The sequence below is a fragment of the Phyllobates terribilis genome, unplaced genomic scaffold (assembly GCF_046119375.1).
Source record: "Phyllobates terribilis strain yellow unplaced genomic scaffold, ASM4611937v1 Scaffold_236__1_contigs__length_3049075, whole genome shotgun sequence".
NCBI lineage: Eukaryota > Metazoa > Chordata > Amphibia > Anura > Dendrobatidae > Phyllobates > Phyllobates terribilis.
Genome location: NW_027362996.1, coordinates 289,079 through 304,350, shown reverse-complemented (window position 1 = coordinate 304,350; position 15,272 = coordinate 289,079). Strand labels below are relative to the sequence as shown.

General features: G+C 45.3%; 11 non-coding genes across 11 annotated transcripts; all 11 read right to left on the bottom strand.

Annotated features, from left to right (window-relative positions):
- Nucleotides 1–1,078: 1,078 nt before the first annotated feature.
- LOC141216973 (U2 spliceosomal RNA) lies at nucleotides 1,079–1,269 on the bottom strand. The gene has a single exon (XR_012285865.1). It is a non-coding gene; the product is annotated as a U2 spliceosomal RNA (small nuclear RNA).
- Nucleotides 1,270–2,390: 1,121 nt separating this feature from the next.
- LOC141216961 (U2 spliceosomal RNA) lies at nucleotides 2,391–2,581 on the bottom strand. Its single transcript, XR_012285864.1, has one exon. It is a non-coding gene; the product is annotated as a U2 spliceosomal RNA (small nuclear RNA).
- A 1,122-nt stretch (nucleotides 2,582–3,703) lies between these two features.
- LOC141216398 (U2 spliceosomal RNA) lies at nucleotides 3,704–3,894 on the bottom strand. Its single transcript, XR_012285433.1, has one exon. It is a non-coding gene; the product is annotated as a U2 spliceosomal RNA (small nuclear RNA).
- A 1,124-nt stretch (nucleotides 3,895–5,018) lies between these two features.
- Nucleotides 5,019–5,209, bottom strand: LOC141216949 (U2 spliceosomal RNA). Its single transcript, XR_012285863.1, has one exon. It is a non-coding gene; the product is annotated as a U2 spliceosomal RNA (small nuclear RNA).
- A 1,122-nt stretch (nucleotides 5,210–6,331) lies between these two features.
- LOC141216936 (U2 spliceosomal RNA) lies at nucleotides 6,332–6,522 on the bottom strand. The gene has a single exon (XR_012285859.1). It is a non-coding gene; the product is annotated as a U2 spliceosomal RNA (small nuclear RNA).
- A 1,121-nt stretch (nucleotides 6,523–7,643) lies between these two features.
- Nucleotides 7,644–7,834, bottom strand: LOC141216925 (U2 spliceosomal RNA). The gene has a single exon (XR_012285858.1). It is a non-coding gene; the product is annotated as a U2 spliceosomal RNA (small nuclear RNA).
- Nucleotides 7,835–8,954: 1,120 nt separating this feature from the next.
- On the bottom strand, nucleotides 8,955–9,145 carry LOC141216912 (U2 spliceosomal RNA). The gene has a single exon (XR_012285857.1). It is a non-coding gene; the product is annotated as a U2 spliceosomal RNA (small nuclear RNA).
- A 1,121-nt stretch (nucleotides 9,146–10,266) lies between these two features.
- On the bottom strand, nucleotides 10,267–10,457 carry LOC141216901 (U2 spliceosomal RNA). The gene has a single exon (XR_012285856.1). It is a non-coding gene; the product is annotated as a U2 spliceosomal RNA (small nuclear RNA).
- A 1,121-nt stretch (nucleotides 10,458–11,578) lies between these two features.
- Nucleotides 11,579–11,769, bottom strand: LOC141216889 (U2 spliceosomal RNA). Its single transcript, XR_012285855.1, has one exon. It is a non-coding gene; the product is annotated as a U2 spliceosomal RNA (small nuclear RNA).
- A 1,122-nt stretch (nucleotides 11,770–12,891) lies between these two features.
- Nucleotides 12,892–13,082, bottom strand: LOC141216878 (U2 spliceosomal RNA). Its single transcript, XR_012285854.1, has one exon. It is a non-coding gene; the product is annotated as a U2 spliceosomal RNA (small nuclear RNA).
- Nucleotides 13,083–14,204: 1,122 nt separating this feature from the next.
- LOC141216867 (U2 spliceosomal RNA) lies at nucleotides 14,205–14,395 on the bottom strand. Its single transcript, XR_012285848.1, has one exon. It is a non-coding gene; the product is annotated as a U2 spliceosomal RNA (small nuclear RNA).
- Between the last annotated feature and the right edge of the window lie 877 nt (nucleotides 14,396–15,272).

The window sequence follows — 15,272 nt, the reverse complement described above, 5'->3', positions numbered from 1 at the left end:
TGAAAAGTCCATTTGTGGAGATGGCCACCTGGACTCCCGTTAAGAAGACATGCTGTCAACCTCTAGATCCCTCACATGCCTGCACTTTTCGGCTTGCTGCTGCTGCAATCCACGCGTTTTAGATCTGCATAACTCCACCTCTTTTAGCACAGTACCCTCAACCCCCGGCTGTTCCCACCCGCCTCAACACCGGTGGAAGGGAGGAGAACCAATTAAGGCGGGGGGGGGGGGGGGTTGAACGAGCAGCTGTCTAACCTTAGCAGGAGGGTTGCTGATTAATTACCTCTGCTGCTGCTGCTGGCTGTCCAGCAGCAGACTGAAGGTGGCTGCTGCTGTGCGCAGGTATATAAAGGCTCAGAGCCTATTATGACACGCGCAGCCAGCGTTCCATTGCCACATTCCGTCTACTGCAGGCGGGATACCTGGATGGCTGAATGTCACTGAGAAGCTCACAGAGACCGCCATAAGCAACAGTTTAAAAGAATGCCACAGACTAATCAACCAAACTTTTTGGGTTGGTTTCTCTTTTATAGTCTGCAGGCATTAAATGAAAGAAGTCAGTGTTCCAGCAGAGGGAGACAACGTTTCAGAAAAGGCATTGTAGCAAACCAAAAAAGAAATTTTAAGCGCAGCAGAGTAACCAGCTCACATACCTGTTAGCTCAGGTGAGTTTAAAAGGCTGCTGTTGATAACAAGGGCATTTGCTAAATAGATGGTGTGTGTGCAACAATATACTGAAAGGTCAATTATATTGTGCAGCTTATCTCACCACCTGTAGTTATTTAGGTGAAAGCTCCAAAATGCTTGCCTAATATGTCTGTTTATCCAAAAGGAAGTATAGAGGGAGAGCTAGATAGATAGCATTGCATTACATTACATTACATGGCAATGCAATGCACAGTTGCTGAAGTTGAACCAAAATGAGCTTGTCATCTGGCTTCTGCAACTTTTAACATGAAAAATCCAATGAGGAGAAGAAAAGCAAAGCCAAAGAGTCCATCCCAAAATCCGACAAACAAGCAAAATGAACAAAAAGCATTGAATTCAATTCTTTCTGATTTTAGAAACTGCATTAAAGAAGGGGTGCACCGGTCCTGGAGATACTGCAATACCAGGTCAATGCGTGGAGTGGACAGAGCAAGCTCTTTTTCCATCTCCCTGTTCTAAAAATCCATTTAATATATGGTCCCCAGATAGGGGACGTATCAGATATTAAACTGATAAGAACAGATACTACACTTGATCTTAGCCAAAAGGCCGAGAAGCGATAACCAGAATTGGTTTCCGACTACGGTGCAACCCAAGGATTCTGAAAAGTCCATTTGTGGAGATGGCCACCTGGACTCCCGTTAAGAAGACATGCTGTCAACCTCTAGATCCCTCACATGCCTGCACTTTTCGGCTTGCTGCTGCTGCAATCCACGCGTTTTAGATCTGCATAACTCCACCTCTTTTAGCACAGTACCCTCAACCCCCGGCTGTTCCCACCCGCCTCAACACCGTTGGAAGGGAGGAGAACCAATTAAGGCGGGGGGGGGGGTGGAACGAGCAGCTGTCTACCCTTAGCAGGAGGGTTGCTGATTAATTACCTCTCCTGCTGCTGCTGCTGCTGGCTGTCCAGCAGCAGACTGAAGGTGGCTGCTGCTGTGCGCAGGTATATAAAGGCTCAGAGCCTATTATGACACGCGCAGCCAGCGTTCCATTGCCACATTCCGTCTACTGCAGGCGGGATACCTGGATGGCTGAATGTCACTGAGAAGCTCACAGAGACCGCCATAAGCAACAGTTTAAAAGAATGCCACAGACTAATCAACCAAACTTTTTGGGTTGGTTTCTCTTTTATAGTCTGCAGGCATTAAATGAAAGAAGTCAGTGTTCCAGCAGAGGGAGACAACGTTTCAGAAAAGGCATTGTAGCAAACCAAAAAAGAAATTTTAAGCGCAGCAGAGTAACCAGCTCACATACCTGTTAGCTCAGGTGAGTTTAAAAGGCTGCTGTTGATAACAAGGGCATTTGCTAAATAGATGGTGTGTGTGCAACAATATACTGAAAGGTCAATTATATTGTGCAGCTTATCTCACCACCTGTAGTTATTTAGGTGAAAGCTCCAAAATGCTTGCCTAATATGTCTGTTTATCCAAAAGGAAGTATAGAGGGAGAGCTAGATAGATAGCATTGCATTACATTACATTACATGGCAATGCAATGCACAGTTGCTGAAGTTGAACCAAAATGAGCTTGTCATCTGGCTTCTGCAACTTTTAACATGAAAAATCCAATGAGGAGAAGAAAAGCAAAGCCAAAGAGTCCATCCCAAAATCCGACAAACAAGCAAAATGAACAAAAAGCATTGAATTCAATTCTTTCTGATTTTAGAAACTGCATTAAAGAAGGGGTGCACCGGTCCTGGAGATACTGCAATACCAGGTCAATGCGTGGAGTGGACAGAGCAAGCTCTTTTTCCATCTCCCTGTTCTAAAAATCCATTTAATATATGGTCCCCAGATAGGGGACGTATCAGATATTAAACTGATAAGAACAGATACTACACTTGATCTTAGCCAAAAGGCCGAGAAGCGATAACCAGAATTGGTTTCCGACTACGGTGCCACCCAAGGATTCTGAAAAGTCCATTTGTGGAGATGGCCACCTGGACTCCCGTTAAGAAGACATGCTGTCAACCTCTAGATCCCTCACATGCCTGCACTTTTCGGCTTGCTGCTGCTGCAATCCACGCGTTTTAGATCTGCATAACTCCACCTCTTTTAGCACAGTACCCTCAACCCCCGGCTGTTCCCACCCGCCTCAACACCGGTGGAAGGGAGGAGAACCAATTAAGGCGGGGGGGGGGGGGGGTTGAACGAGCAGCTGTCTACCCTTAGCAGGAGGGTTGCTGATTAATTACCTCTCCTGCTGCTGCTGCTGGCTGTCCAGCAGCAGACTGAAGGTGGCTGCTGCTGTGCGCAGGTATATAAAGGCTCAGAGCCTATTATGACACGCGCAGCCAGCGTTCCATTGCCACATTCCGTCTACTGCAGGCGGGATACCTGGATGGCTGAATGTCACTGAGAAGCTCACAGAGACCGCCATAAGCAACAGTTTAAAAGAATGCCACAGACTAATCAACCAAACTTTTTGGGTTGGTTTCTCTTTTATAGTCTGCAGGCATTAAATGAAAGAAGTCAGTGTTCCAGCAGAGGGAGACAACGTTTCAGAAAAGGCATTGTAGCAAACCAAAAAAGAAATTTTAAGCGCAGCAGAGTAACCAGCTCACATACCTGTTAGCTCAGGTGAGTTTAAAAGGCTGCTGTTGATAACAAGGGCATTTGCTAAATAGATGGTGTGTGTGCAACAATATACTGAAAGGTCAATTATATTGTGCAGCTTATCTCACCACCTGTAGTTATTTAGGTGAAAGCTCCAAAATGCTTGCCTAATATGTCTGTTTATCCAAAAGGAAGTATAGAGGGAGAGCTAGATAGATAGCATTGCATTACATTACATTACATGGCAATGCAATGCACAGTTGCTGAAGTTGAACCAAAATGAGCTTGTCATCTGGCTTCTGCAACTTTTAACATGAAAAATCCAATGAGGAGAAGAAAAGCAAAGCCAAAGAGTCCATCCCAAAATCCGACAAACAAGCAAAATGAACAAAAAGCATTGAATTCAATTCTTTCTGATTTTAGAAACTGCATTAAAGGAGGGGTGCACCGGTCCTGGATATACTGCAATACCAGGTCAATGCGTGGAGTGGACAGAGCAAGCTCTTTTTCCATCTCCCTGTTCTAAAAATCCATTTAATATATGGTCCCCAGATAGGGGACGTATCAGATATTAAACTGATAAGAACAGATACTACACTTGATCTTAGCCAAAAGGCCGAGAAGCGATAACCAGAATTGGTTTCCGACTACGGTGCCACCCAAGGATTCTGAAAAGTCCATTTGTGGAGATGGCCACCTGGACTCCCGCTAAGAAGACATGCTGTCAACCTCTAGATCCCTCACATGCCTGCACTTTTCGGCTTGCTGCTGCTGCAATCCACGCGTTTTAGATCTGCATAACTCCACCTCTTTTAGCACAGTACCCTCAACCCCCGGCTGTTCCCACCCGCATCAACACCGTTGGAAGGGAGGAGAACCAATTAAGGCGGGGGGGGGGAGGGTGGAACGAGCAGCTGTCTACCCTTAGCAGGAGGGTTGCTGATTAATTACCTCTCCTGCTGCTGCTGCTGCTGGCTGTCCAGCAGCAGACTGAAGGTGGCTGCTGCTGTGCGCAGGTATATAAAGGCTCAGAGCCTATTATGACACGCGCAGCCAGCGTTCCATTGCCACATTCCGTCTACTGCAGGCGGGATACCTGGATGGCTGAATGTCACTGAGAAGCTCACAGAGACCGCCATAAGCAACAGTTTAAAAGAATGCCACAGACTAATCAACCAAACTTTTTGGGTTGGTTTCTCTTTTATAGTCTGCAGGCATTAAATGAAAGAAGTCAGTGTTCCAGCAGAGGGAGACAACGTTTCAGAAAAGGCATTGTAGCAAACCAAAAAAGAAATTTTAAGCGCAGCAGAGTAACCAGCTCACATACCTGTTAGCTCAGGTGAGTTTAAAAGGCTGCTGTTGATAACAAGGGCATTTGCTAAATAGATGGTGTGTGTGCAACAATATACTGAAAGGTCAATTATATTGTGCAGCTTATCTCACCACCTGTAGTTATTTAGGTGAAAGCTCCAAAATGCTTGCCTAATATGTCTGTTTATCCAAAAGGAAGTATAGAGGGAGAGCTAGATTGATAGCATTGCATTACATTACATTACATGGCAATGCAATGCACAGTTGCTGAAGTTGAACCAAAATGAGCTTGTCATCTGGCTTCTGCAACTTTTAACATGAAAAATCCAATGAGGAGAAGAAAAGCAAAGCCAAAGAGTCCATCCCAAAATCCGACAAACAAGCAAAATGAACAAAAAGCATTGAATTCAATTCTTTCTGATTTTAGAAACTGCATTAAAGAAGGGGTGCACCGGTCCTGGAGATACTGCAATACCAGGTCAATGCGTGGAGTGGACAGAGCAAGCTCTTTTTCCATCTCCCTGTTCTAAAAATCCATTTAATATATGGTCCCCAGATAGGGGACGTATCAGATATTAAACTGATAAGAACAGATACTACACTTGATCTTAGCCAAAAGGCCGAGAAGCGATAACCAGAATTGGTTTCCGACTACGGTGCCACCCAAGGATTCTGAAAAGTCCATTTGTGGAGATGGCCACCTGGACTCTCGTTAAGAAGACATGCTGTCAATCTCTAGATCCCTCACATGCCTGCACTTTTCGGCTTGCTGCTGCTGCAATCCACGCGTTTTAGATCTGCATAACTCCACCTCTTTTAGCACAGTACCCTCAACCCCCGGCTGTTCCCACCCGCATCAACACCGTTGGAAGGGAGGAGAACCAATTAAGGCGGGGGGGGGGGGTGGAACGAGCAGCTGTCTACCCTTAGCAGGAGGGTTGCTGATTAATTACCTCTCCTGCTGCTGCTGCTGCTGGCTGTCCAGCAGCAGACTGAAGGTGGCTGCTGCTGTGCGCAGGTATATAAAGGCTCAGAGCCTATTATGACACGCGCAGCCAGCGTTCCATTGCCACATTCCGTCTACTGCAGGCGTGATACCTGGATGGCTGAATGTCACTGAGAAGCTCACAGAGACCGCCATAAGCAACAGTTTAAAAGAATGCCACAGACTAATCAACCAAACTTTTTGGGTTGGTTTCTCTTTTATAGTCTGCAGGCATTAAATGAAAGAAGTCAGTGTTCCAGCAGAGGGAGACAACGTTTCAGAAAAGGCATTGTAGCAAACCAAAAAAGAAATTTTAAGCGCAGCAGAGTAACCAGCTCACATACCTGTTAGCTCAGGTGAGTTTAAAAGGCTGCTGTTGATAACAAGGGCATTTGCTAAATAGATGGTGTGTGTGCAACAATATACTGAAAGGTCAATTATATTGTGCAGCTTATCTCACCACCTGTAGTTATTTAGGTGAAAGCTCCAAAATGCTTGCCTAATATGTCTGTTTATCCAAAAGGAAGTATAGAGGGAGAGCTAGATAGATAGCATTGCATTACATTACATTACATGGCAATGCAATGCACAGTTGCTGAAGTTGAACCAAAATGAGCTTGTCATCTGGCTTCTGCAACTTTTAACATGAAAAATCCAATGAGGAGAAGAAAAGCAAAGCCAAAGAGTCCATCCCAAAATCCGACAAACAAGCAAAATGAACAAAAAGCATTGAATTCAATTCTTTCTGATTTTAGAAACTGCATTAAAGAAGGGGTGCACCGGTCCTGGAGATACTGCAATACCAGGTCAATGCGTGGAGTGGACAGAGCAAGCTCTTTTTCCATCTCCCTGTTCTAAAAATCCATTTAATATATGGTCCCCAGATAGGGGACGTATCAGATATTAAACTGATAAGAACAGATACTACACTTGATCTTAGCCAAAAGGCCGAGAAGCGATAACCAGAATTGGTTTCCGACTACGGTGCCACCCAAGGATTCTGAAAAGTCCATTTGTGGAGATGGCCACCTGGACTCTCGTTAAGAAGACATGCTGTCAACCTCTAGATCCCTCACATGCCTGCACTTTTCGGCTTGCTGCTGCTGCAATCCACGCGTTTTAGATCTGCATAACTCCACCTCTTTTAGCACAGTACCCTCAACCCCCGGCTGTTCCCACCCGCCTCAACACCGTTGGAAGGGAGGAGAACCAATTAAGGCGGGGGGGGGGGTGGAACGAGCAGCTGTCTACCCTTAGCAGGAGGGTTGCTGATTAATTACCTCTCCTGCTGCTGCTGCTGCTGGCTGTCCAGCAGCAGACTGAAGGTGGCTGCTGCTGTGCGCAGGTATATAAAGGCTCAGAGCCTATTATGACACGCGCAGCCAGCGTTCCATTGCCACATTCCGTCTACTGCAGGCGGGATACCTGGATGGCTGAATGTCACTGAGAAGCTCACAGAGACCGCCATAAGCAACAGTTTAAAAGAATGCCACAGACTAATCAACCAAACTTTTTGGGTTGGTTTCTCTTTTATAGTCTGCAGGCATTAAATGAAAGAAGTCAGTGTTCCAGCAGAGGGAGACAACGTTTCAGAAAAGGCATTGTAGCAAACCAAAAAAGAAATTTTAAGCGCAGCAGAGTAACCAGCTCACATACCTGTTAGCTCAGGTGAGTTTAAAAGGCTGCTGTTGATAACAAGGGCATTTGCTAAATAGATGGTGTGTGTGCAACAATATACTGAAAGGTCAATTATATTGTGCAGCTTATCTCACCACCTGTAGTTATTTAGGTGAAAGCTCCAAAATGCTTGCCTAATATGTTTGTTTATCCAAAAGGAAGTATAGAGGGAGAGCTAGATAGATAGCATTGCATTACATTACATTACATGGCAATGCAATGCACAGTTGCTGAAGTTGAACCAAAATGAGCTTGTCATCTGGCTTCTGCAACTTTTAACATGAAAAATCCAATGAGGAGAAGAAAAGCAAAGCCAAAGAGTCCATCCCAAAATCCGACAAAAAAGCAAAATGAACAAAAAGCATTGAATTCAATTCTTTCTGATTTTAGAAACTGCATTAAAGAAGGGGTGCACCGGTCCTGGAGATACTGCAATACCAGGTCAATGCGTGGAGTGGACAGAGCAAGCTCTTTTTCCATCTCCCTGTTCTAAAAATCCATTTAATATATGGTCCCCAGATAGGGGACGTATCAGATATTAAACTGATAAGAACAGATACTACACTTGATCTTAGCCAAAAGGCCGAGAAGCGATAACCAGAATTGGTTTCCGACTACGGTGCCACCCAAGGATTCTGAAAAGTCCATTTGTGGAGATGGCCACCTGGACTCCCGTTAAGAAGACATGCTGTCAACCTCTAGATCCCTCACATGCCTGCACTTTTCGGCTTGCTGCTGCTGCAATCCACGCGTTTTAGATCTGCATAACTCCACCTCTTTTAGCACAGTACCCTCAACCCCCGGCTGTTCCCACCCGCCTCAACACCGTTGGAAGGGAGGAGAACCAATTAAGGCGGGGGGGGGGTGGAACGAGCAGCTGTCTACCCTTAGCAGGAGGGTTGCTGATTAATTACCTCTCCTGCTGCTGCTGCTGCTGGCTGTCCAGCAGCAGACTGAAGGTGGCTGCTGCTGTGCGCAGGTATATAAAGGCTCAGAGCCTATTATGACACGCGCAGCCAGCGTTCCATTGCCACATTCCGTCTACTGCAGGCGGGATACCTGGATGGCTGAATGTCACTGAGAAGCTCACAGAGACCGCCATAAGCAACAGTTTAAAAGAATGCCACAGACTAATCAACCAAACTTTTTGGGTTGGTTTCTCTTTTATAGTCTGCAGGCATTAAATGAAAGAAGTCAGTGTTCCAGCAGAGGGAGACAACGTTTCAGAAAAGGCATTGTAGCAAACCAAAAAAGAAATTTTAAGCGCAGCAGAGTAACCAGCTCACATACCTGTTAGCTCAGGTGAGTTTAAAAGGCTGCTGTTGATAACAAGGGCATTTGCTAAATAGATGGTGTGTGTGCAACAATATACTGAAAGGTCAATTATATTGTGCAGCTTATCTCACCACCTGTAGTTATTTAGGTGAAAGCTCCAAAATGCTTGCCTAATATGTCTGTTTATCCAAAAGGAAGTATAGAGGGAGAGCTAGATAGATAGCATTGCATTACATTACATTACATGGCAATGCAATGCACAGTTGCTGAAGTTGAACCAAAATGAGCTTGTCATCTGGCTTCTGCAACTTTTAACATGAAAAATCCAATGAGGAGAAGAAAAGCAAAGCCAAAGAGTCCATCCCAAAATCCGACAAACAAGCAAAATGAACAAAAAGCATTGAATTCAATTCTTTCTGATTTTAGAAACTGCATTAAAGAAGGGGTGCACCGGTCCTGGAGATACTGCAATACCAGGTCAATGCGTGGAGTGGACAGAGCAAGCTCTTTTTCCATCTCCCTGTTCTAAAAATCCATTTAATATATGGTCCCCAGATAGGGGACGTATCAGATATTAAACTGATAAGAACAGATACTACACTTGATCTTAGCCAAAAGGCCGAGAAGCGATAACCAGAATTGGTTTCCGACTACGGTGCCACCCAAGGATTCTGAAAAGTCCATTTGTGGAGATGGCCACCTGGACTCCCGTTAAGAAGACATGCTGTCAACCTCTAGATCCCTCACATGCCTGCACTTTTCGGCTTGCTGCTGCTGCAATCCACGCGTTTTAGATCTGCATAACTCCACCTCTTTTAGCACAGTACCCTCAACCCCCGGCTGTTCCCACCCGCCTCAACACCGTTGGAAGGGAGGAGAACCAATTAAGGCGGGGGGGGGGGTGGAACGAGCAGCTGTCTACCCTTAGCAGGAGGGTTGCTGATTAATTACCTCTCCTGCTGCTGCTGCTGCTGGCTGTCCAGCAGCAGACTGAAGGTGGCTGCTGCTGTGCGCAGGTATATAAAGGCTCAGAGCCTATTATGACACGCGCAGCCAGCGTTCCATTGCCACATTCCGTCTACTGCAGGCGGGATACCTGGATGGCTGAATGTCACTGAGAAGCTCACAGAGACCGCCATAAGCAACAGTTTAAAAGAATGCCACAGACTAATCAACCAAACTTTTTGGGTTGGTTTCTCTTTTATAGTCTGCAGGCATTAAATGAAAGAAGTCAGTGTTCCAGCAGAGGGAGACAACGTTTCAGAAAAGGCATTGTAGCAAACCAAAAAAGAAATTTTAAGCGCAGCAGAGTAACCAGCTCACATACCTGTTAGCTCAGGTGAGTTTAAAAGGCTGCTGTTGATAACAAGGGCATTTGCTAAATAGATGGTGTGTGTGCAACAATATACTGAAAGGTCAATTATATTGTGCAGCTTATCTCACCACCTGTAGTTATTTAGGTGAAAGCTCCAAAATGCTTGCCTAATATGTCTGTTTATCCAAAAGGAAGTATAGAGGGAGAGCTAGATAGATAGCATTGCATTACATTACATTACATGGCAATGCAATGCACAGTTGCTGAAGTTGAACCAAAATGAGCTTGTCATCTGGCTTCTGCAACTTTTAACATGAAAAATCCAATGAGGAGAAGAAAAGCAAAGCCAAAGAGTCCATCCCAAAATCCGACAAACAAGCAAAATGAACAAAAAGCATTGAATTCAATTCTTTCTGATTTTAGAAACTGCATTAAAGAAGGGGTGCACCGGTCCTGGAGATACTGCAATACCAGGTCAATGCGTGGAGTGGACAGAGCAAGCTCTTTTTCCATCTCCCTGTTCTAAAAATCCATTTAATATATGGTCCCCAGATAGGGGACGTATCAGATATTAAACTGATAAGAACAGATACTACACTTGATCTTAGCCAAAAGGCCGAGAAGCGATAACCAGAATTGGTTTCCGACTACGGTGCCACCCAAGGATTCTGAAAAGTCCATTTGTGGAGATGGCCACCTGGACTCCCGTTAAGAAGACATGCTGTCAACCTCTAGATCCCTCACATGCCTGCACTTTTCGGCTTGCTGCTGCTGCAATCCACGCGTTTTAGATCTGCATAACTCCACCTCTTTTAGCACAGTACCCTCAACCCCCGGCTGTTCCCACCCGCCTCAACACCGTTGGAAGGGAGGAGAACCAATTAAGGCGGGGGGGGGGGTGGAACGAGCAGCTGTCTACCCTTAGCAGGAGGGTTGCTGATTAATTACCTCTCCTGCTGCTGCTGCTGCTGGCTGTCCAGCAGCAGACTGAAGGTGGCTGCTGCTGTGCGCAGGTATATAAAGGCTCAGAGCCTATTATGACACGCGCAGCCAGCGTTCCATTGCCACATTCCGTCTACTGCAGGCGGGATACCTGGATGGCTGAATGTCACTGAGAAGCTCACAGAGACCGCCATAAGCAACAGTTTAAAAGAATGCCACAGACTAATCAACCAAACTTTTTGGGTTGGTTTCTCTTTTATAGTCTGCAGGCATTAAATGAAAGAAGTCAGTGTTCCAGCAGAGGGAGACAACGTTTCAGAAAAGGCATTGTAGCAAACCAAAAAAGAAATTTTAAGCGCAGCAGAGTAACCAGCTCACATACCTGTTAGCTCAGGTGAGTTTAAAAGGCTGCTGTTGATAACAAGGGCATTTGCTAAATAGATGGTGTGTGTGCAACAATATACTGAAAGGTCAATTATATTGTGCAGCTTATCTCACCACCTGTAGTTATTTAGGTGAAAGCTCCAAAATGCTTGCCTAATATGTCTGTTTATCCAAAAGGAAGTATAGAGGGAGAGCTAGATAGATAGCATTGCATTACATTACATTACATGGCAATGCAATGCACAGTTGCTGAAGTTGAACCAAAATGAGCTTGTCATCTGGCTTCTGCAACTTTTAACATGAAAAATCCAATGAGGAGAAGAAAAGCAAAGCCAAAGAGTCCATCCCAAAATCCGACAAACAAGCAAAATGAACAAAAAGCATTGAATTCAATTCTTTCTGATTTTAGAAACTGCATTAAAGAAGGGGTGCACCGGTCCTGGAGATACTGCAATACCAGGTCAATGCGTGGAGTGGACAGAGCAAGCTCTTTTTCCATCTCCCTGTTCTAAAAATCCATTTAATATATGGTCCCCAGATAGGGGACGTATCAGATATTAAACTGATAAGAACAGATACTACACTTGATCTTAGCCAAAAGGCCGAGAAGCGATAACCAGAATTGGTTTCCGACTACGGTGCCACCCAAGGATTCTGAAAAGTCCATTTGTGGAGATGGCCACCTGGACTCCCGTTAAGAAGACATGCTGTCAACCTCTAGATCCCTCACATGCCTGCACTTTTCGGCTTGCTGCTGCTGCAATCCACGCGTTTTAGATCTGCATAACTCCACCTCTTTTAGCACAGTACCCTCAACCCCCGGCTGTTCCCACCCGCCTCAACACCGTTGGAAGGGAGGAGAACCAATTAAGGCGGGGGGGGGGGGTGGAACGAGCAGCTGTCTACCCTTAGCAGGAGGGTTGCTGATTAATTACCTCTCCTGCTGCTGCTGCTGCTGGCTGTCCAGCAGCAGACTGAAGGTGGCTGCTGCTGTGCGCAGGTATATAAAGGCTCAGAGCCTATTATGACACGCGCAGCCAGCGTTCCATTGCCACATTCCGTCTACTGCAGGCGGGATACCTGGATGGCTGAATGTCACTGAGAAGCTCACAGAGACCGCCATAAGCAACAGTTTAAAAGAATGCCACAGACTAATCAACCAAACTTTTTGGGTTGGTTTCTCTTTTATAGTCTGCAGGCATTAAATGAAAGAAGTCAGTGTTCCAGCAGAGGGAGACAACGTTTCAGAAAAGGCATTGTAGCAAACCAAAAAAGAAATTTTAAGCGCAGCAGAGTAACCAGCTCACATACCTGTTAGCTCAGGTGAGTTTAAAAGGCTGCTGTTGATAACAAGGGCATTTGCTAAATAGATGGTGTGTGTGCAACAATATACTGAAAGGTCAATTATATTGTGCAGCTTATCTCACCACCTGTAGTTATTTAGGTGAAAGCTCCAAAATGCTTGCCTAATATGTCTGTTTATCCAAAAGGAAGTATAGAGGGAGAGCTAGATAGATAGCATTGCATTACATTACATTACATGGCAATGCAATGCACAGTTGCTGAAGTTGAACCAAAATGAGCTTGTCATCTGGCTTCTGCAACTTTTAACATGAAAAATCCAATGAGGAGAAGAAAAGCAAAGCCAAAGAGTCCATCCCAAAATCCGACAAACAAGCAAAATGAACAAAAAGCATTGAATTCAATTCTTTCTGATTTTAGAAACTGCATTAAAGAAGGGGTGCACCGGTCCTGGAGATACTGCAATACCAGGTCAATGCGTGGAGTGGACAGAGCAAGCTCTTTTTCCATCTCCCTGTTCTAAAAATCCATTTAATATATGGTCCCCAGATAGGGGACGTATCAGATATTAAACTGATAAGAACAGATACTACACTTGATCTTAGCCAAAAGGCCGAGAAGCGATAACCAGAATTGGTTTCCGACTACGGTGCCACCCAAGGATTCTGAAAAGTCCATTTGTGGAGATGGCCACCTGGACTCCCGTTAAGAAGACATGCTGTCAACCTCTAGATCCCTCACATGCCTGCACTTTTCGGCTTGCTGCTGCTGCAATCCACGCGTTTTAGATCTGCATAACTCCACCTCTTTTAGCACAGTACCCTCAACCCCCGGCTGTTCCCACCCGCCTCAACACCGTTGGAAGGGAGGAGAACCAATTAAGGCGGGGGGGGGGGGTGGAACGAGCAGCTGTCTACCCTTAGCAGGAGGGTTGCTGATTAATTACCTCTCCTGCTGCTGCTGCTGCTGGCTGTCCAGCAGCAGACTGAAGGTGGCTGCTGCTGTGCGCAGGTATATAAAGGCTCAGAGCCTATTATGACACGCGCAGCCAGCGTTCCATTGCCACATTCCGTCTACTGCAGGCGGGATACCTGGATGGCTGAATGTCACTGAGAAGCTCACAGAGACCGCCATAAGCAACAGTTTAAAAGAATGCCACAGACTAATCAACCAAACTTTTTGGGTTGGTTTCTCTTTTATAGTCTGCAGGCATTAAATGAAAGAAGTCAGTGTTCCAGCAGAGGGAGACAACGTTTCAGAAAAGGCATTGTAGCAAACCAAAAAAGAAATTTTAAGCGCAGCAGAGTAACCAGCTCACATACCTGTTAGCTCAGGTGAGTTTAAAAGTCTGCTGTTGATAACAAGGGCATTTGCTAAATAGATGGTGTGTGTGCAACAATATACTGAAAGGTCAATTATATTGTGCAGCTTATCTCACCACCTGTAGTTATTTAGGTGAAAGCTCCAAAATGCTTGCCTAATATGTCTGTTTATCCAAAAGGAAGTATAGAGGGAGAGCTAGATAGATAGCATTGCATTACATTACATTACATGGCAATGCAATGCACAGTTGCTGAAGTTGAACCAAAATGAGCTTGTCATCTGGCTTCTGCAACTTTTAACATGAAAAATCCAATGAGGAGAAGAAAAGCAAAGCCAAAGAGTCCATCCCAAAATCCGACAAACAAGCAAAATGAACAAAAAGCATTGAATTCAATTCTTTCTGATTTTAGAAACTGCATTAAAGAAGGGGTGCACCGGTCCTGGAGATACTGCAATACCAGGTCAATGCGTGGAGTGGACAGAGCAAGCTCTTTTTCCATCTCCCTGTTCTAAAAATCCATTTAATATATGGTCCCCAGATAGGGGACGTATCAGATATTAAACTGATAAGAACAGATACTACACTTGATCTTAGCCAAAAGGCCGAGAAGCGATAACCAGAATTGGTTTCCGACTACGGTGCCACCCAAGGATTCTGAAAAGTCCATTTGTGGAGATGGCCACCTGGACTCCCGTTAAGAAGACATGCTGTCAACCTCTAGATCCCTCACATGCCTGCACTTTTCGGCTTGCTGCTTCTGCAATCCACGCGTTTTAGATGTGCATAACTCCACCTCTTTTAGCACAGTACCCTCAACCCCCGGCTGTTCCCACCCGCCTCAACACCGTTGGAAGGGAGGAGAACCAATTAAGGCGGGGGGGGGTGGAACGAGCAGCTGTCTACCCTTAGCAGGAGGGTTGCTGATTAATTACCTCTCCTGCTGCTGCTGCTGCTGGCTGTCCAGCAGCAGACTGAAGGTGGCTGCTGCTGTGCGCAGGTATATAAAGGCTCAGAGCCTATTATGACATGCGCAGCCAGCGTTCCATTGCCACATTCCGTCTACTGCAGGCGGGATACCTGGATGGCTGAATGTCACTGAGAAGCTCACAGAGACCGCCATAAGCAACAGTTTAAAAGAATGCCACAGACTAATCAACCAAACTTTTTGGGTTGGTTTCTCTTTTATAGTCTGCAGGCATTAAATGAAAGAAGTCAGTGTTCCAGCAGAGGGAGACAACGTTTCAGAAAAGGCATTGTAGCAAACCAAAAAAGAAATTTTAAGCGCAGCAGAGTAACCAGCTCACATACCTGTTAGCTCAGGTGAGTTTAAAAGGCTGCTGTTGATAACAAGGGCATTTGCTAAATAGATGGTGTGTGTGCAACAATATACTGAAAGGTCAATTATATTGTGCAGCTTATCTCACCACCTGTAGTTATTTAGGTGAAAGTTTCAAAATGCTTGCCTAATATGTCTGTTTATCCAAAAGGAAG